Below are 21,732 nucleotides of genomic sequence, written 5' to 3'. Positions count from 1 at the left end.
TGTTGGATTAGACAAAGGAAGGTATGTTCTACTTTGCACATGCCAGAGGCATAAACTGACTGCTTTCAGACCATTTGGACATAATGGCATCTGGGATGCACTCCTGTGATAGCCTTAGAAGTAAGAACTCGGCAACCTTTTAGTTATACTTCAAAATTAATACAGAATTTTCTGGAAGAGTTTGATTGGTTCATCATTTCCAATATTGGTTAATGCATAGTTATAATTCAACTGCTATGAATCAGTAATTTTTTAGTATACGTGATACAAAATATAAATAGGTGAGTCCAACATTACTTTTACCTTTGTAATTAAAATGTGCATCTTTACATACAACAATTCACATCCATCAACTTCTTACAGAAGACTGCTCATTATTCAATGTTCCTGCATAGTCATTAATATCAGTTTAGTTTCCTAGTAACCTGAGTCTCAAAACTTAGTACTTCTCTATTTCATACAACTACAAAAAAAATGATTTTGAATCCCATTGATTCCACCTATTCACTCCTTCTTATAGTAGTTTCCCATTTTACACATGCTACTTATCATTAGTCTCAATGTTTCCAGTTGCATAGTCTCATGACAAATTTTCTTATTCAAATTTTTCTACTAATTAAATGTAGCCACTGCTACGATTATTATTATTTTTTGAACCTATCTTTCTACTCTCATAAATATCCAGTGGAAGAACAATTCAATTATTTATTTATTTTTTATTTTCAGTCTTTAATTTTTTATTATGCTCAAACACTGAGACATATTCAAAAGGTCTTTTCTTATACCCATATTAAAAAGAAACACACTCATATTGCTTCTAAGTCTTTTGGAGAATTTTTAAAAATATTTAGATTTCAGATATTCATATTCTCTCTCTCTCTCTCTCTCTCTCTCTCTCTCTCTCTCTGGATTTAACATTATCTTTGTCCCCAAAGTCTATTTCTTTGTAATAATAACATTTATTTAAAAGCCCATCTTTGCCACAATAATTTAAGATGCCAGTCTTCTCATATTTTAAATCTTCATAAGTTCTTTTTCTGGGCTCTATATTCTATTTCTGTAGACTGTATTTTTGTATTAGTACCACACTGCCACCATTATAGGCTCTGTGCTTTAATATCTGCTAGGAAGTTATTCACACATTTTCTTTTTTTAAACAAATTCATCGAAGCAAATATCATTAAACATCTAGCTACCCAAATCTTACAAAATTATTTGATTTCCAAACATATTATCTTGGGGATAAAATGTTCATTTCTATTGTCAAAATTTCACCAAATACTAATAAGAATATGAACAATGAAAGAGTATATATTCTTTTACTATCACAAGGATGCTTATAAAAGCAGATCTAGGAGGAAACCCAGTATATCATTCTCCATTTCAGGTGTGTTCTAAGGTATATCATGCAGACAAATAGAAACTGAGGTTCTGGAGATAAAGACACAAAAAACTAAACAACATGATATCTAAACACGAAGTAAATGAGAAGAAAAATACAGAAGAGAACAATTATTAAAGAAAATGCAGAAAAGTAATTAATTAATTCAGATAAAGGACAGAATCAACCTTGCATTTGGCCTAAGTACACACTTTATAAATTGCAAACTTTGATATAGTGTGCCAGAAAGTTCCAACATAAACCTTTCTTGTCTAGATCTTCCTAAAATTTTTATTTTTGTTGGCAGGAGGAGGGTACCAGGGGTTGAACTCAGGGGCAATCGGCACTGAGCCACATTCCTAGCCTTATTTTGTACTTTATTTAGAGACAGTGTCTAACTGAGTTGCTTAGCACCTCACTTTTGTTGAGACTTGCTTTGAACTTGCAATCTTCCTGCCTCATCCTCCTCAGCTGCTGGGATTACAGGCATGTGCCACCTCTCCCAACTTCCTAAAATTTTTCTGTGTATGATTCTAAAATCTTAATCTTTGACTTCTGGATATAATCTTTACATATAAAAATACCTATGAAATATATAATCTTAATAAGATAACATTACCATTTTACCCTGGCTTCCAAAGTCTGAAGAATATATCTTTAACCACTATTACCTTTCCCTGTAAGAATTTCACTCTCAGGGTTCCTTGACTCAGATATTTCCATATCTTCCTCAAGTGCTGAGGTCCTTCCTAGGACCTAATGTCAAAAGGTCACTCAATGTGAATAATAGAATAAATAATGAAATGGCATATGTAATAAAAGGGCATTGAATTTCCCCCTTTTTTTTTGCTGGCTCTGCAGATTGAACCCCACCTGTGCTACCTGCTAAGCACAGGCTTTACCACTGAGCTACCCCCATAGCTTTACTCTTAGCTTTTGATTTATCCTTATGACCTCTGATTCATCCATTGATATTTCGCAAATGCACTCTAGACTATTCTAGTCATTAAGATTTTCTATTCTTTTCCAAATTACTCTGAAATCCAAAATTCTACATAATTTGACTTCTAGTAAAATTCTTAGATACTTTTTACATTTACCAATAAAATCTAATAGTAGATATACTTAAAATTGATACTTTGATTGACTTTTCATTTCCCCTTTGCTCAAATTGTTTTTTAAAGGTGTTTCTCCTTCCTAGAATATTTAATATCTGTTGCTTGTTAAAATCTTATATGTATGCATAGATATACTTAAAATATAACCTCTACCAAGAACAATCTGGGATTCTTAGCTATATTCATCAGTTGAATTAAATGGTAGAAATCTCAGCTGCAGGACCTGCTAATGGTAAATACCGTATTCTATAATGGAAACATCCCTTGTATTCATATAGCAATATAATTAAAGGAATCAGAAAATGAGGTGCTGTAATTTAACAGGAACTAGGTTTAATGATGCTGTATAAAATAATTGTGAGTTTAAATTAAAACAATAGCCATCTTTTGAATGATGTGAACCCAAAGGAAAAGCACTGTTCCCTATAATTTCAATATAATTAAATCCAATCGCATATCTCCATCTGAAGTCATTAAATAAAATTTTTCTAAGATTTTATCTCTTGTTATTTGTGTTAACTTATCACTCACTGTTTACCTACTGAGTTTCCTTTTGAAGAAATTCATATAACTGATGATGTTTCTTGAAGGTTTTAAATAAATAATCATCTTTTATAATAAAAGCTATAAAAACAAAGAAATTTTATTTTACAAGTAAGATTGGGAGGATGAAACTAGATGCAAAACTGTAATTACATTTTAATATTGTAAGCTGTATCAGGTGTATTTTATTCTAATACACAAAGAATTGCAATGTATAAATATATAATATCAGTATTATTTTATATAATTAAGATTTTATATGATTAATAATTGCTCTTTATGCATTTTCCATGCAGTCACTAATAAGTATCTCTTGATATTTAAATGAAATAATGGTAATAATATAAACAATAATAAATGTGTATTGACAATCTATAATGTGAAATTACTTTGTCGGACACTGTATTCTGGAATTTGTATCTTCACAACAAACCTACAAAATATCTTATTATTATACCTATTTTACATGTGAGGACAGTAAAAATTAGAAAAGGAAAATAATTTGCTGAGGATCCCACATCTAGTAAATAACAGACTAAACATAGTCATTCAGGTCTTACTGTGTATAAAAAATTATATATTTTACTGTACTGGTTAGTTCTGATGAAATATAAAATACATAAGTTTTGAGTTATTTGACATTTAAAAATGAGACATTTAAATTGAATATCAAATTGCATATTAGTATAATATAAATACATTAATTTTCAGATTTTTACAAAACACCATGTTGATTGTAAGACACATCTTAAGACAAAGATAGCTCCAGGAAATATTTATAAATAAAGTGTTTTCTCAAGGAAATAAACTTTGAATTCAGATATCACACTACAAATAATTCTGCAAAAGATGTGCACTGAAAAATCTTAATTTGTAGTTCAATATCTCCCTCTGCTGTTAGGAAACACTTATGAAACCATTTGTGTGATCATAAATAATTGAATATATGTATTCATTTAAATAATAAATCCATACAAACTTTCACATTATCTCTGTATTTTCAAATTGTATACCTGATTTTACCTAAGACAGAAATTAATTTTATTGAAATATATAAAAATAATAACTGTTAAACACTGAATACAAGACATATTGTTTTATGATTAATTTATTCTCCTGAAATCTATGTCTACATAATATAGCTATTCTCAATATTTATTTCCATAACAATGATTATATATTTAAAAATACATAAAACATTATTTGTGTTGACCCAAATAAGAAACATTTACATAGTGTATCATCTGGCACTAGAGTGCTAACTTTGTTCCATTATGAAATTTAATTTTAAGGAAAAAAATAATTTCAGATTGATAGATTTCTAGGACAGGGCAAACTATATCTAATGCACGTTTCAATAGCTACATTTAAAAAGCTATAAGTCTAAACACATTTTTAAAGACAACTTCATAGTTATAAGTAAAAACCACAAATACAAAAGCCATATCATAAAAATAGAAATAAAACATTATATTTTTTACCAAAACTTTGTTTCCAAGATGAAAACATAGCACACTCAAAGAAAAATATTGTTTTGTATTTGTTAAAAATATTTATTGTTTTTCTAATTCCTTTATTAAAATTGTATTTGTGGAAGGTAGTAGTACAGAGATACTACTTAGTCTTTCTTCTCTGCTATTTATGACAATTTAAGGAAAAAAAGTTAAATTTAAAATACATGTTAAAATTAGGTACTTTTATCAAAAGTAAGATAGAAAATGAAGGTTAAACTAATTCAGATAAGATTAGGAAAAATATAAATAATTTACTAATATAATAAATTAATTTAGCTCTAAGATTAATAAATTATTTATAGAAATAACATATAGTAATTTATATAATACAAGTTTAAACTTCAGTTGTTTTCTCCTGTTTATATTTATTTCCACACTTTCTCTCTTATACACTTTATAATTAATTTTTATAATTCACTTTTCTTCACATAGTAGAATTTAATGTTTTGATTGTGCAGACTGGGAAGCAATTGCTTATGAAAAGTAATAGACTCTGTATAATTCTACTCTAAACTACTCTAAAGCCTTGAATAAGAGCCTTGACCTCTTTGCACTTTTGATATTCAACTTCCAGGGCCTGTAAATTTTTCCTCTTCTAGATGCCAAAAATGTGAGAGAGAGCCTGACAGATGGTCAGACTATTTCAGCACTATATCTAGAAGTGATGTGTTATGATTTGGATATGAGGAGTGCCCCAAAAGTTCACATGTGAGACAATGCAAGAAGATTCAGAGGAGAAATGATTGGGTGGTGAGAGTCTTAAACCAATCAGTGAATTAAACCCCTGATAGGGATTAACTGAGTGGTAACTGAAGTGGTAGGGTGTGGCTGGAGGAGATAGAGATTGGTAGTGTGGCTTTAGAGTATATATTTGTATCTGGCAAGTGGAGATCCCTCTCTCTGTGTCTCTGCTCTCTGATTATCATGTGAGCTGCTTCCCTCTGCCACACTCTTCCACTATGATGTGTCTTGCCTCCCCTTGAGCCCTGAGGAATGGAGTCAGCCAATTATGGAGTGAGACCTCTAAACCTCTGAGTCCTCAAATAAACTTTTTCTCCTCTACAATTGAGCTGGTTGGGTTATTTTGTCACAGCAGAAAAAAAAAAAAGCTGACTAAAACACCCATCATTTAATCTTCAAGAGGGTTATTGTAAATTTAAAATAAGCACAAATATCATGAGACCACTGTTCTCCAGATGTGATCTGGAAGACATCACAAATATTCTAGAGAATTCTTAGGTGGAACATGAAGTAAGTTGATGGTGCACAGGTGGCTGTGAGAGGTTCATGAATACATGAATACATAACTATGTGTTAATAACTATGTGTCCCTGAACACTGCCTGTTGCTTTTGATACATATGCTAGTTTTCTGCTGCCCTGGGAAGTTGATTCATAGATGTTTAAAGGTAACCTTGAGTTTTCAGTGCCAAATTTTAAAATTCTGAAGCCTGTATGTGTGTTATCATATAAAGAAACTCGAAACTATGACAGTCCTTGAACTTAAACAACAATATTTTTCTTATCTAGATGGATAATTCAATCAAATTGTCAAGTTAGTATTTAGGCTGGTAATAAACAATATTTTAAATTCATTTTTAAAATATAAATATTCTTACACTAAATTGGTGTTTCCATCTTGGTAATTGTCACTATGTTTTCATTTATTCACATCACTTAAAAATTACTTATTAAACTGAGTACTGTGGTGCATGCCTATAATCCCAGGTGCTCAGAGACTGAGGCAGGAGGATTGCGAGTTCAAAGCAGCCTCAGCAAAAAGAAGGCACTAAGCAACTCAGTGAGATCCTGTCTCTAAATAAGATACAAAATAGGGCTTGGGATGTGAGTCAGTGGCTGATTGCCCCTGAGTTCAATCCCCAGTACCCCCACCCCAGACTATTTATTAAACCATTATAATTATATTCATTTGTATTCATATATATTCTAAGTGTTCTTTTCTGATTATTTTTATAATCATAGAAAGATTTTTGTGTAGTTTAAGTGTTTTCTGTTTGATTTACTAAACTTTCACAATTCTATTTTCATAACATTTTTCTGTTTATTTTTTTTGGTGGGGTGTGTCAGGGATTGAACTCAGAAGGGTTTAGCCACTGAGCTATATCTCACTTTTTTTTTTTTTGAAAGTGGGTCTGGTTAAGTTGCTGAGGCTGGCTAGCCCATCTTTATTTAATTCAAAGTATTGTTATGTATAACACTAAGCTCAAACTTGAGTTTGTGGACTATTTAAAACATGTACAAGAGAGTACAAAAACATAATTATATTCCTCTGAGGTTAAACTTGAACTAAAATATATTATCATAATTAACAAAATTATTTAAATTTTATGTGTGCAATTTCTCATTCAATGAATTATTATCTTGTATATGTTCTCTATAATATGTCTTTAAAACAATATCAGAATATCAAAATCATTGGATAAATGCCAACTCATTTAATATGTTCTGTTAAAGAACATATCTGCCTTACAGAAAAGCAGTATTTGCAATAATGGGAAAGATAAAAGAAGCGCTAAGCACTCATCCCAACAAATGCAAAACAGTTGATTTAGCTTCTATAATAGAAAAACGTTGTCAGAAAACAGCACCGGTCCATCTGTTCCTACACTTAACGTGGAGTTTTATCTCAAACCCCCAGATAGATGAATCTGAACAATTCTAAGTAATTCTGTCCTAGAGGTTTATTTCTTTACTTTAATAAATTTTATCTTTAATGCTACAATATTTCAATCAATCTGTTTAAAACAATTAGTTTTTCCTTGGCAAGCTATGTGATTTCAAACAGAAATCATCTTCAATTTATGTTGCAATTGCAAATGAGTGACAATCAAATTTAGACAAATAATTAAGAATTGATGACAGTAAAATATGTTCTGTTTCAAAGTCAGGTGCAGTCATTTGGTGTCTGATATCCCTTCACTGACTTACTATTAGATCAAACACACACACACACACACACACACACACACAAACACACACCTGCCTAAAATCTGTAGATTTTACAAACAGTAAAAAAATATATCTATAATATAATTGTCTAATTACAATTCTGAATGTTTGTGTGCAAAATGGGGAGTAAATTGAATTTAAAAATTTAACCAAGACTTCAGGAAGAAGTGATCATCATGCTGATCCTTCCAGAAAAATGAGTCATAAATGATGTGATTGTGCATGTGTGTACACATGTGTGTGTTTATGATTGCAGAAGAGTGGGAGTGCTCATTGTGAGAAGATAAAATGTGTAGTAGAATATGTGAGTCTGGAGTTTCAATCCACACTAGTCTACATTTGGAAAGGAATCCAGCATAAGTCTTTGAGCTGTAAGATTTCCTCAGAATAACAGGGTCAAGTGCATATAGCCACCGTTTCCTCTTCACTCTCACCCCAGAGGAAATAAAGGAAAACACACATAATGAATCAAGCCATGAACTCTTCCAGATAAACTCTGAAAAATAGAGAAAAATAGAAGACATTTTGAAACAAACAAAAAAATCCTTTTATGGTGGTTCCCTACCTACTATTTTGCTCTTCGGGCATATCTCATTGATGGGGCAACACTTGATTATTGTCTGACCTGAAAGAATATAGGCATATATTCTCCATGAGGTCCCCACCCTTGCTCTCTCAGAGAATGACCTTTCAGTTTTCAATCTGTGACTTTTCTAGGTTCGGGTCCTAAGTCCAGGCATCCCCTCAGACTTAGGAGACACAGGCTAAATCTAAGTGGAATCTTTAATGCTTCTTTTACTGAAAACAAGGAGAAATTACATACTTCTCTTCTCCCCATGAACATTAAGAAAATGTCACAAAATTCTAATATTTGCCAAAGAAAATATTTTTTTCCTTCACGATACCTCCAAATTTATTTATACCTTGAAGGCATATGATAAACCTGGGTCTCAAAACACTTTTTATTCACTATTTTAGACAACTTGAGTAGATTAGTTCCCATATCATATTGCATGAGGAAAAAACTTACTAAAATACAGATCTATCATGGACTTCTGATAACTCAATTAAAAGCATTTGAACTAATCTCCATTTTAACAATGTGTTACAATCTTCAATTGAAATAATAATGTAATATCATCTTAGTACTTTAAATCAATATTCTGTACCTGAGCTCCAATGAATACTACCAATTTGAATCTATTTTCATTCTTTCATCAATTAAATGCTTCCTTGTGGTATCCACTAATGCCTTTTAAACTTTAGGATATGGGTAAAAAAAAATCTACATCAGAAACAAGGGTAATATAATTATGCAAAATATAATGTGAACAAAAAAGATTGATAACCAAAACAATTCTGGGAGGCAAAGTTGAAAAGAAAGAAAGGACTGAGAAGTAGGTGTCTTGGCAGTTATGCCTGATTTGCTAGAGTTTCAGGGTCATGTGGAGGAGTGTATTAGAGAGTTTGAATGAAAATCTAAATTCAGGGATGCTTTTCTTGCATCTCTATTTGGAGCCCCTCAAGAAGCTCTGTCTCATAATCTGCAGCAGAACACTGAATTGCAGTAACAATGATGCATAGTGACAGGCAGATATTTTGATGATTCAAATGAGAGAGCCTCCAACTCCACTGGGGACTTTGAAGGAGCTGGTATGCAATTAGTACACTGGTGTCAACAGAAAGGTATCATGTTTCTTAACATTGGTATTCTACCTGATGGATTTATAAAATTAATCTTCTGCATATTTCTTAACAGGCCAAGTAAAATTGGTCTATTTCATTAAAGCCAATACATAATAAAAACTATGGGAATCAGATGATATATCCAAACCCTATTCTCCCATTGCCACAGAAAACATAATCCTCCTCCTCTATAGACAAATGCTTTCTTAGAAACAGATGAAGTAGGAAAAACCTACAATATCCATCTTTTGTATCAAACAGAAACTTTACAAAATTCTATTGTGGTTTAATGCAGTTGAGATTTTATTCAATGGTAAGTTTAAACTTTGTTTCTGTATGTGTTCACATATGCACAAACAAAAATACCTAAAATATACAAAGAGGAGATTCATGGAAGAACACGGGAGTAATAAACTACTTATAGTTTGTCTGACTGAAGAGTAAAGGAATGTAAGCTATTGCACCATAGTGAAGTAATAAAACATTTGGCAGACTATTTTTCAGATTATTATAATTACTATGAATATCCTAAAGAAAATATATATTTCTCAGTCTGAATGACAAAAAATGGCCACTTTCGACAAATGACAGAAAGTGAATAAAGGACTGCAGGCCCCCAGCTCTGTAATATAAATAGGATACTCAGCATCCCTGAATTTTCCTCAAGGTAATGTCCATAGCACTGAAAGTAAAAAGCTACAACATGAGAAGAAATTCAGATTAAATGGGTAGCAACAGACTATTTTATGAGTGTTATAGTACACTCCAGAAACCAACAGGAACTTGAGGGATACTGCAATGGCCTGTAATATGAATAAGGGAAACTAGGTGATTTCTATCATTTCCTAAATAAGTTAAATTTAGATTTATTTAAGTAGCGGTGTATATCTTGGGATTATAACATTTTTTACTTATGGAATTGGTGTATTTACTAAAAAGGTCAAAATATTGGTATTTGTTTCAACAATCTAATTATATCACTCTTGTCTAACAAATTTAAAAGCCTTTTCTGAAGAGTCATTCGAATTTGGAGAGGAAAATACACATTAAAATAGATCCTTATTCTTTACAAAGATACAAAAATATATATTAATGGAGTCTTAACATGATGAATTTTATTTAATATGAAAATCTATTTATTTGGAACTATTCCTAAAATGATGTAGAAGATTTTATTCTGTTATAATTAAATAGTACTTATTTATGGTTAAATAATGTCATTTAAAATAATTGAAGAGCTATAATTTTAAAATACCAGTCACCAAAGTATTTCAAAAAGATTTTGTGATGATCTAAACTCATTATCTAGAGGTTCTTTGAAGGCACTACACAAATAGGCAATAGATTCTTTTAATTATAAATACAGAAACTAATCTGTTTGGTGAGCCTAACCACATATTGCTTTATAATACATTAGTGAAGATTTTATAGATTTTCACTAGTATTTTTGGCACAAAGAGATATCTTACGTATTTCAGTGAGATGTGTTAAGTGTTCTTTATTGGGCTTAAGAAGATTAATTTTATAAATCCATCAGGTAGAATACCAATGTTAAGAGAATTAATTATTTTAGATTGATTGTTTAAATAAGTTCAGTAACTTGAAAAAAATCAAACATTTAGAAATTCTGCTTATACAATTTTATAATATTGCATGTGCTGCCATCTGCTGAACAAAAACTATCATAGAGATAGCATACAAAAGGAATATATTCTTTGAGAATGCTGTGTCCTAGTACTGGGTGTAAACACAGGACAAAAAAAAAAAAGAGTAAACTGTAAATGGATTGAAGGGGGATCAGTGGAAGGGAGGGAGAGGATGAAGGGCAGGGGAAAGTGTTGAGGACTGAATTAATTGTGTTCTCTTGCTTTTGTGATTATGTCAGCATACAGGGTGTATCCTGGTGTATAACTCAAAAGAATTTTTTAAAATAAAGTCATTAAATCACTCTTTTCCAAAGAAAAAACATTCCAAATTAACTTTAACTTTTATAAATTCAAGAAATAAGCCATCAAGAGATAAAATATTTTTTAAATGTTTTACATATTTCATTGACAATTACATCAATTCATCCATAAATACTATGAAATCAGTATCAGTTTCTAATGACCTTCAAAAAATTGCACTGTGATTTCTTAAGAGTTAAAGTAGACTTACTGTGTAGGTTGTGGGCTTAGATATGAGATGTCCCCCAAAAGCTCCTGTGTGCATTTAGGAGATTAAATAATTAATTATGAGAGCTATACAAATGAATCAGTGGATTAATCCATTTGATAGAATAATAATTTGAATGGACTACTGGGTGGTAACTGTAGGCAAGTGGGGAGTTGCTGGAGAAAATATGAGATAAACAAATCTCAAAATATATAATCACTTTGGGTCCAGAGAAATGGAGCCAGGTGAGACCTCTAAAACTGCGAGTCAAATACACTTTTCCTCCTCTAAATTGTTCTCATCAGTCACAAAGACAAAAAGCAGATCGCCATAGTGTCTTAATGAGCATGCGTGATGTCACTAATTTTGTTTTTCTTTTGAAGTTTTGATATCACTAATTTTGTTTTTCTTTTTGCAGTCATCCCTCTGTATCCACTGGTTTAATATTTTGGGAAAGTTTAGAAACATGAACTTTCATCTCTTTACTAAAGGAAGAGGAATATTGCTAAAAACACTGAAGCAAAAAACCTAGTGCTGAAAGAGTAAACCCTGAAATTTTATAACTCAAAAACAGAATAAAAATTAGAGTATAAGGATCACATGAATTTTCATAGATTTTTAAGAAAATATTGTCGCTGGTCCCAGTGGAGCACACCTGTAATCCCAGCAGCTTGACTGAGGCAGGAGGATCTCAAGGCCCTAAACTGTTGGGATTAAATCATTGCTTTGAACTAGTAACCCTGGACAGTGAGAAGCTGCTTCAGGGATTCTTTCCGTGCGAAAATGCGGAGAGAACTGCCCTGTTGCAGATGGCTCCTGTTGATAGGGAGACTCCATCAGAGCTGGTTCACTCACCATGTCCCCCTTCCACTTATGAGTCATGTCTTCAATTTTTTAATTCTAATTTTCCTAATACAATCCACCGCCTGCATTCGGAGAACTGTTCACTCACCCTGCAGGTCAACGCAGTGAAACTAAGCAACTCAGTGAGACCCTGTCTCTAAATGAAGCGCGCACACACACACACACACAATCAATCAATCAATCAATCAATAAAGGGGGGGCGGCTGGGGATGTGGTCCAGTGGTTAAGCCCCACTGGGTTAAATCGAAAAAGAAAATATTGTTGTTTTTAGCAGATTCACATTATCAGTGAACTTCTGGCAGGCAAATCTGAGCACCATAGTATACAAAGCAGAAAGATGATGCTGAAGGACAATAAAAGTTCACCAAGGAAGCAGGCCTTAGTTGGGAAGTTCTTAAGTCTCCTCCTCCCTCCCCTCCAACTTTCCCTGTCCTTGGCCAGGGTACTATTGGTACCACTGATACTCGGACACCAGAACATTCTTGTTCCTCTGGGCCTTGGTGAACTCCATCTTGTCCACGCCCTTGCCAGTGTACCAAGGAAGGAAGGCCTTGAGCCGGAACATGGAGGTGAACTGGTCGGAGATGCACTTGAACAGCTCCTGGATGGCCATGCTGTTGCCACGGAAGGTGGTGGAATGTCTCACATGGCAGTCTTCATGTTGTGGAGTATCCACTCCACAAAGTAGCTGCTTATCTTGTTCCGCATGCTGAGCATTTGCTCATCCACTGCCTCCCTGGACGTGCGGCCTCAGAAAATGGTAGCCACTGCCAGGTAGAGACCATGGAGGGGGTATACTTGGCCATCGTTCTTGGCGTGGATCGTCTCCTGGGTGAGCTTGGGGACAGTCAGAGCAAGGTACCAGCATGCTGCCCTTGCTGGTCAGGGGCAAGAAGCCCAGCATGAAGAAGTGCATGCCAGGTAACGACACCATGTTCACAGACAAGTTGCGCAGATCTGCTTCAGCAGGCCCAGGAAGCTCAGGCAAGGTGGTATCATGGCTCATAGTGGCTGCCAGCAGGAGATCACCATATGTGGGGGTGGTCAGCCTCAGAATGCAGAAACGAGTCATATAGAGTCTCGTTGTCAGTGTGGAAGATTTTATCTGTGTTTTCCACCAGCTGTTGTACAGAGAGGGTGGCATTGTAGGGCCCCATCATTGTGTCAGACACTTTTGGCAAGGGCATGATGCTGAAGGTGTTCATGGTGCAGTCTTGGTACTTCTCCCAGATCTTGCTGATGAGAAGGGTGCCCATACCCAAACCAATGCCACTACCCTGCTAGTGGGTCAGCTGTAAGCCCTGGGCACAGTTGCAGCTTTCTGACTCTTTCCTCATCACATCCATGATGAGTTCTCCAGCTGGGCCCCTGCTGTATAGTAGCCCTTTGCCCAGGTAGTTTTCTGACCTGAATATCTGGCCAAATGGTCCTAATCTCACTGAGTCAGTTGTGCCTGGTTTTATGACCTGAGGTATGTTTTTATTGCCAGCTGCTTCATTATAGTTTGCATTGATTCTCTCCAGCTGTAAGTCACTATTGCCATGGTAATTGCTGGTGAGGGGTCAGTGCCATGCTTATGGCTAATGACTTCTCAAAACAGTGCCATTCTGGTTGCCACACTGGCCTGCCTGAATGTTCATGATTTCCTGCAATGATGCTGACTTTGGAGAGGGTGGAGGCCAGAGGGCTTGGTTCACTATCTTCAGGTCATTGAAAATATTACTTTGAAGTTGTATTCCAAGTTGAAAAATCTTGTTTACCTACAATATTTAAAATTCATGTATATAATACGTATATGCAGTAATCCCTCTGTATCCACTGGTTCTGAATGCACAGATTCAACCAACTACAGATTGAATATATTTTAAAAACTTGTTCATGCTGAACATGCATAGACATTTTTACTCATTTTAATTCCATAACCAATGCATTACCATAGCTACTTACCTAGCATTTACACTATTAAGTATTATAAGTAATCCAGAAATAATTTAAAGCATATCAAAGAATGTACATAGAGTTTATACAGTTATTACACCATTAAGGGAATTGATAATCTGTCAATTTTGGTATACACAAGGGTCTTGGAACCTATTATCTGAAGATACCTTGCAATGTATGTCCTTTACAATTTCAATAAAAGACCTTGTCTAAAAAAAATTAAAAATTATGGTGCTAGTGTTCTATGGGCTAATACTGTTATTCATAATTTTTAAAGTCATTATTATGGAATTTCATATGTGTATACTATAAATTATAAGTAATTTTATTATTTTGAAGTCTTGAAATATTAAATATTTAAAATAATACTTTAAAATTTATTCTAATTAAAAATCATATAGTAAGCCCGGAATTGCAAGACAAGTACCATATTACCTTGCTTATATGTGGATTCTATGAAGGCTAAATTCGTTCCAGTAAAGTAGAATAGTGGCTTTAGGGAGTGAAGGAGTGGGTGTGAGGAGATGTTGGTCAAAGGGTATAAAATTTCAGTGTGTTAGGGGCTGGGTGTGGTTGTACTTGTCTGTAATCCCAGCTGCTGAGGCAGGAGGATGGAGAATTTAAAGCCAGCTTCAGCAAAAGTGAGGCAGTAGCAACTCAGTAATACTCTGTCTCTAAATAAAATAAACACGGGGCTGGGAATATGGCTCAGTGGTCAAGTGTTCCTGAGTTCAATTCTCAGTACCCCACCCCCACAAAAAACATTTTTCAGTGTGCTAGGAAGACTCAGTTTAGAGGATCTATTATAAAATAGTGATCTGTAGTTAATAACAATTATTATATTCTTAAATATTGGGAAGGGAGTAAACTTTATATTCTTACCACAAAAAAAAATAAAAGGTGAAGTAATGAATATCTAATTAGCTTGACTTAGCCACATCTACATATTTGAAAAAATGCTGTGCACAATATAAGTAATTTTCATTTGTCAATTAAAAAAAAAAGTACAGCAGCAACCATAACAAAACCAATAATACAGGGTGTGGGTTTAGTTCAATGTTAGAATGCTTGGCTAACAAAGGAAAAACCCTGGATTCAATCCCCAGTTCAAAAAAAAAAAAAAAAAATTAAAAGAAAAAGAAAAAGGAAAGGCCAATAATACTTCTCCACCAGATGGCAACATTGAGTTCTTTTTAAAAAATTAAGTGGTTATAGCAAAAATCAGAGAATGCAGTGATTTAAGTAACCAGCGAAAAATAATAATTGCTTTTCTTTATTTAGTTGAAAGAAGAGTAATTATTTTAATTCTAAGAGATTTAACCAACAATATTTCATTAAATACATCAAATAAACATTATAATTAAAAATTGAATAGATGATTTATTAAATAATGATTCAATTTGTGAATGTTTATATTGTATTTCAATTAAACTACCTATCAGAGTAGAAATTTATTAATAACTTGGAGAAACTTGCTTATTAAAATTATTAAAATATAGCACATTAAAAAGGAAAGACAGTGGAATGAACCTGATATTACTTTCTATTTACATATATGAATACCCCACAGTGAATTTCACCATCGTGTACACCCATAAGAAATTGATTTTAAGAAGTAAGAAAAGGCCCTAAGATTCAGGTCAACGCTTGCTACTGCAGAGTCTGTCGCACTGTCTTGAGGTTCCCGGTGTTTGGTCCTTGCCGGTAACGGTGGAAGGAGAAGATGGCCCTGCTATGCTATAATCAGGGCTGCGGCCAGCGCTTCGACCCCGAGAACAATTCGGCTGATGCTTGCACACATATAACCCAGGTGTTCCAGTCTTTCATGATGCATTAAAGGGTTGGTCTTGCTGTAAGAGAAGAACAACTGATTTTTCTGATTTCTTAAGCATTGTGGGCTGTACAAAAGGTAGACATATTAGTGAGAAGCCACCTGAGCCGGTCAAGACTACTGAAAAGAAAGAACTATCTGAATTGAAATCCAAATTTCAGGAGCACATAATTCAAGACCCTAAACCAGTAGGAGCGATAAAAAAGGCCAAGCCCAGATGAACCCATGACAAATTTGGAATTAAAAATATCTGCCTCCCTAAAACAAGCACTTGATAAACTCTCATCTGAGAATGAAGAAGATAAGAAAGAAGATGACAGTGATGAAATTAAGATTGGGACCTCATGTAAAAATGGAGGGTGTTCAAAGACATATCAGGGTCTACAGAGTCTAGAAGAAGTTTGTGTATATCATTCTGGAGTACCTATTTTCCATGAGGGGATGAAATATTGGAGCTGTTGTAGAAGGAAAACCTCTGATTTTAATACGTTCTTAGCCCAAGAAGGCTGTACAACAGGGAAACACGTGTGGACTAAAAAGGATGCTGGGAAAAAAGTTGTTCCATGTAGACATGACTGGCATCAGACTGGGGGTGAAGTCACCATTTCAGTATATGCTAAAAATTCACTTCCAGAACTTAGTCGAGTAGAAGCTAATAGTACATTGTTAAATGTACACATCGTATTTGAAGGAGAGAAGGAATTTCATCAAAATGTCAAATTATGGGGTGTGATTGATGTAAAACGAAGCTATGTAACTATGACTGCAACAAAGATTGAGATCACCATGAGAGAAGCTGAACCTATGCAGTGGGCAAGCCTTGAACTACCTACAACCAAAAAGCAGGAAAAACAAAAAGAAGATATTACAGATTGAGGTCGGGGGAAGGCTGTTGCCTATTTCAGAATTCTGAATGTGTGGTGAAGTGGTGGCTTGCTGCTGTAACTTTTTGTTGTTGAATCAGGCATTTCAGGGTCATATTAGGTTTTGTTTTTAAAAGCCAAAGTCAATTTATCTTTTTGTGTTGCCATATTTTGCGTTCCATAAGATTGATTATTCATATCTTCCCATTGGTAGAACCATAGTTATGGTCCTTACTTGAAGAAGCTGGAAAATAGCTCTAGTGTAATTGCAGTATTTCTTAGTGTATTATTATTATGTTAAACAAAGAAATAATAAGGGACATTTGTTTTTTATACTTCTGTTATCCCATAATTATTAAAGCAAGATGAAAATGTCAACTTTTTAATCAGTTTTTTTTTCCCCCTCTTTGTGGACCTTTTGTTCCTATAATACTTGAAAATCTTCAAGGAAGAAATGAAGTTCTGAATTGTTTTTGTTTGTTTTTGTTTTCCATGTGGGACAGTCACTTTTTCCAGGAGGACTATACTAGGTAAAGTGGGGGCAAAATATATGCACTGACCAACAAATTACAATTTATTCACGGTTAATTTAATTTTAAAATTACATCATTACCTATATTACTTGCCAAACAGTATGACTTAAGAGTAAAGGAAACAAGACTGGAGAGAGATCAATTTGGTTAAAATTCACTATTTTTTTAAGACTTAAGTAATAATGTTAAAAATCTTTCTCCTGATTAAGGGTCTTTATATGATGTTATGACTAAATGGTACCTGACTTTCAGTCTAAACCCTCTTAAAACCTTCAGTTACCTATAAAAAAAAATCTATATCTGGCCTTATTGATAGAAAAATACCTAAAATTGTATCTTAAAGGTTTGTGGAAATACAATAGAAAATGAGAAAACTAAATACATAAACTTTGCTTTATGCCTACTATTAGATGTTAAATAAAATAGCTTAATTCTTCCAGAGTCATTTTTTAAAGGCTTTCAAGTAGAGCTTGACAATTATAGTAATACAATGTTGATCATATATTGTATTTTATTTGTATTAAATATATGTAATATATATAAAAAGAAGTAAGATAAAAAAATAACTATAGGTAAATGGCAGAAAGATCAATAGAGAAGGAGGTGGGGAAAAGTTAGGAGAGGTACTGGGGTCCTAATTAGAATTACATATATTCCATGCTTGTATAATTACATCAAAATGAATTCTACTGTCATATATAACTAAAAAAGAATCAATAGAATAAAAATAGTAAATTAAACATATGTAAAAAGTTACCCAAATCCACAATATTTATCTCAAAATGGAAATCTAAAATATTAGCATAGGATCCAAAGTTCTAATATCATGTAGAAGCAATTGATAAAAGTGCCTAATAAGTTACTGGGACAAAGAAACACTATTTAAGGTAGCTTGAGTAATTGCAACTGTAAAGTCAGCACAAAATTATGAATTATAGGTTTAGTATAATAGACTGTAGATCCATATTAGCAGTTTGGAAAACAGAAGATGATTATAACTTGTCTCATTTACTGAGAAACCTTACGATTTGACATAGCTGAACAAGTTTAAATAAAATAAATATTAGAGATTAGCCACCAATAAACTTTAGAGGGGTTTTATAATTAAGGAACAGATGCCACTAAAGCCCTCATGGTCTATATGAACCCTAACAATATATCAGTAATCAAATATGAGCTAAGCAAATCCCCAAAAAGAATTTGTAACACTAGTAAATATGGATGGTGGATGCTTAAGATAATTTTAATATTTTGATCATTATACTAATTATTATATGGTACACCTTTTTTAATAAAAGATTCTACAAGATTTTATCCTTATGGAATAATGGTAAATAACAGCCTTGATATGAGGAAAAGTTGTATATGATTATTGATTGGATAAAGGGAAAGGGTGAGAGGTATTACTTGTAATATGAGTTTTTTTTTTTCTGTTCTGGGGGACCTTGAGTAAGTTTAGATTCATCCATTCAAATGCTAAGCATTTAAAATTTTTATTAAAATTGTGCTGTAATAGCATGGAGATTCCAGGAAATTTAGAGAGACTGGGTTGAAGGAAAGGGGATTCATAAACTAAGGTTATATTTTAGCCTGCATATATGAGAAATTAAATAATTGATGGCAATAAAGTAGAATAAAAAACAGAAGAGGTAGCTACTCATACAGTTAAACATTGTTTTAGAAATCAGTAAAAATTTAAGCAAAGGTCCAGTTGAGCCATTATACTCATAATTCTTCATAGCTTTAAATCTACTGTGTTTTCTCATTTCAAAGAATTATAATGTGTTGTTATTAATAAAATATCATTACAATTGGAAAAACACACATTGAAGATAAGCAAAGAGGATGAATGTGTAGAGTTCCTCTGATTACTTCATATTCCTCAAAATTAGAGAAAAAGGAATAAGAGAAATGAATTGGATGAATGTAAAAATATTACAGGGAAATAAGTCAGTGATCAGAGAAAAAGTACAAATAGGATTGAAAACCATCCACTCAATAAACACGGCCAAAAACATGGGTAAGATAAATTTCCAATGGTGCATACTCCTTTAGAAATCCTGGGCAAGTCTTTAGGTGATTATAGGAACAGACTGTCTGAAAGTATGAGTATGAATGCTCAGGGAAAAAACAACAACAACAACAACAGCCACAACAAAATGAGCTACTTAAAGAAGAAAAGGATTCTATATGGAAAATTAGAGGCTTAAATGGCTTTACTGAAAAAGTGACAATCATGGGACATAACTGAGGCATGGAATTAAAGTGGCAATCATGGGACATAACTGAGGCATGGAATTAAGACAAAGTGCCATATTTGTATCCCTGATTCTTTTTACCCACAGTTGTGATTCTTATGACCAGACATAGAAATGCTGAAATTGGGTGACTCAACATCATTTGACATCAAAAACTTCAGCTGGAATATGGCCTCTGTATAAATTCATCTTCCAAATCTTTGAGCACATCTCACTTCAGTCTACTTCATAATCAGAAAGGTAGGTGCAAAGGATTGTGATTTAGCTCATATTCTTATATTCTGTGATTCAAGAATATATAGAAAAGCTTGAGAAGCTCATTAATGTTAATCATGAAGACACATCATTGATTTTGGCAGCTAAGATAAACATGTCAATGAGAATTCAAGTCCAAAAATAGTTATAAAGTTGATGTCTCAGAGCACTCTTGTATCTTAAAAAATGATAATAATAAATTATATTAACACCATGAATAAAGAACTGAACACAAGAATAATTTGAGACTGCTCATGAGATTGTAACTTTCTAACTGCTAGAAGCATACTTAGCATTTTAAACTTAATAATGTTTGGTATGTTTCTAATGACCTCAAACATGCCAACTCTGACATAAGAAGAATAAACTCATTTTATGTACTCTTTGATAATATAGTCCATAAGGACAAGGGAATTATTTTCAGTTCAAAATATTTTAGGAGAAAATGTGCTAGAATGATTAAACCATTGCAAGACTTGAAAAATCAGGATATATTCATCAATTATTTCAAAAGCATTGAGTCAAAAATCAAACTGAATTCAGGACCAATTGATACATGTTTTCTTTTTTAAAAAAGATAATTTCTATGTAATCATATATATTTCATCTAATATATCTGTGCCTTATTTTTAAAATGCCTATTGTCATAATCGCAGTAAATCTTTTCAGCACTATGAGACAGAAACTATAAAATTTTATGTACTTATTTTATTTCTTCCCCCAGATAACTGTTACATAAAATTTTTGTAATAAATTTAACATGAAGAAACTAAGGCTTCAGGAATTATTTCTCAAAGACACTTTAAATAAAAATAAGAAGAGTCTGGATATCAATCCAGGTTAATCTTAAAGTTACAGTCTTCATATTAGACAGCAATTCATATTTACCTGAGACCCAGACTGTTCCCCTTGGAGGGTCACAGCAAACATGCCAATGGTGTAAGGACATTTGAAAAAATTCTGAAGTACCTAGTAAGGTAGCATTGTGCAATGGCTAAAAGTTAAGAGTCAGGAATAGCATCAGAATCCTGACTCAGCAGATAAGACTCATGTAACTTTGAAATTCTAATCATTCTGCCTCAGTAGTAAAAATGAGTACTAAATATAGAGCCTATTTCTTGAATGTTTGTGGAAGTTTGATTGAGCTTACTTTTAAGCAAAATAAACACAAGCTATAGCATAAAGCCTGGCATGTGATAATAGTATGTTGTAACTATTGTTAAAATAAGTATTTTCTGTTCGTGTGGAGATATGTACATATTTTTTAAATAAAAGGTTGAGTAAGATGTCATCTGCTACTTATTCCCCTCTAAGAGAATATTTTGATTTTATCAATATTTTTATTGTGCCAAAACACTGGAATATTCTAAAAAGAACTTTAAATTATCAGTCATATGTTCTCACTAAAGATAATGCCTAGCTAATGAGATAATACTTTAAAATTTTAAGATTTTAGGTCGATGACTATATTTAGACATTAAGCCTGATTTATAGCACATCTGATGTTATCAGATTTATTTTCTTTAGTACACATATTTACTGATTCAAATATTTCACAGAATTATCATTGCCAAAATTAGTGCCAGATTAAACAATTGTCTTTCTTTTATGATGATATCTAATCCAGTCTTACATTTTTCAAAAGTGAATATCCTAAAGTTATAAATTTATTTCTGACTGATCCAGTCTTAGTCCTACAAATTCTGATAGTAAAATCATTCTTAATCTTCAGTAGAATGAGGTCCCTTTTAGGAAACACTAGAAACAGTTATGTCTCTTCTGATTACTGACCCCTGCTGTTGTTCTCCACCAAGCTGGGATT

At 33.0% G+C, this 21,732-nt stretch overlaps 2 pseudogenes; one reads left to right on the top strand and one right to left on the bottom strand.

Annotated features, from left to right (window-relative positions):
• Positions 1-12,674: 12,674 nt before the first annotated feature.
• On the bottom strand, positions 12,675-15,753 carry LOC107153731 (annotated as a pseudogene).
• A 109-nt stretch (positions 15,754-15,862) lies between these two features.
• LOC107153764 lies at positions 15,863-16,983 on the top strand (annotated as a pseudogene).
• The last annotated feature ends 4,749 nt before the right edge of the window (positions 16,984-21,732 follow it).

This window comes from Marmota marmota, unplaced genomic scaffold, assembly GCF_001458135.2.
Source record: "Marmota marmota marmota unplaced genomic scaffold, marMar, whole genome shotgun sequence".
In the NCBI taxonomy this organism is placed as follows: Eukaryota; Metazoa; Chordata; class Mammalia; order Rodentia; family Sciuridae; genus Marmota; species Marmota marmota.
Note: the sequence above shows the minus strand (reverse complement) of the source record. Positions and strands in the feature narration are given on the sequence as shown.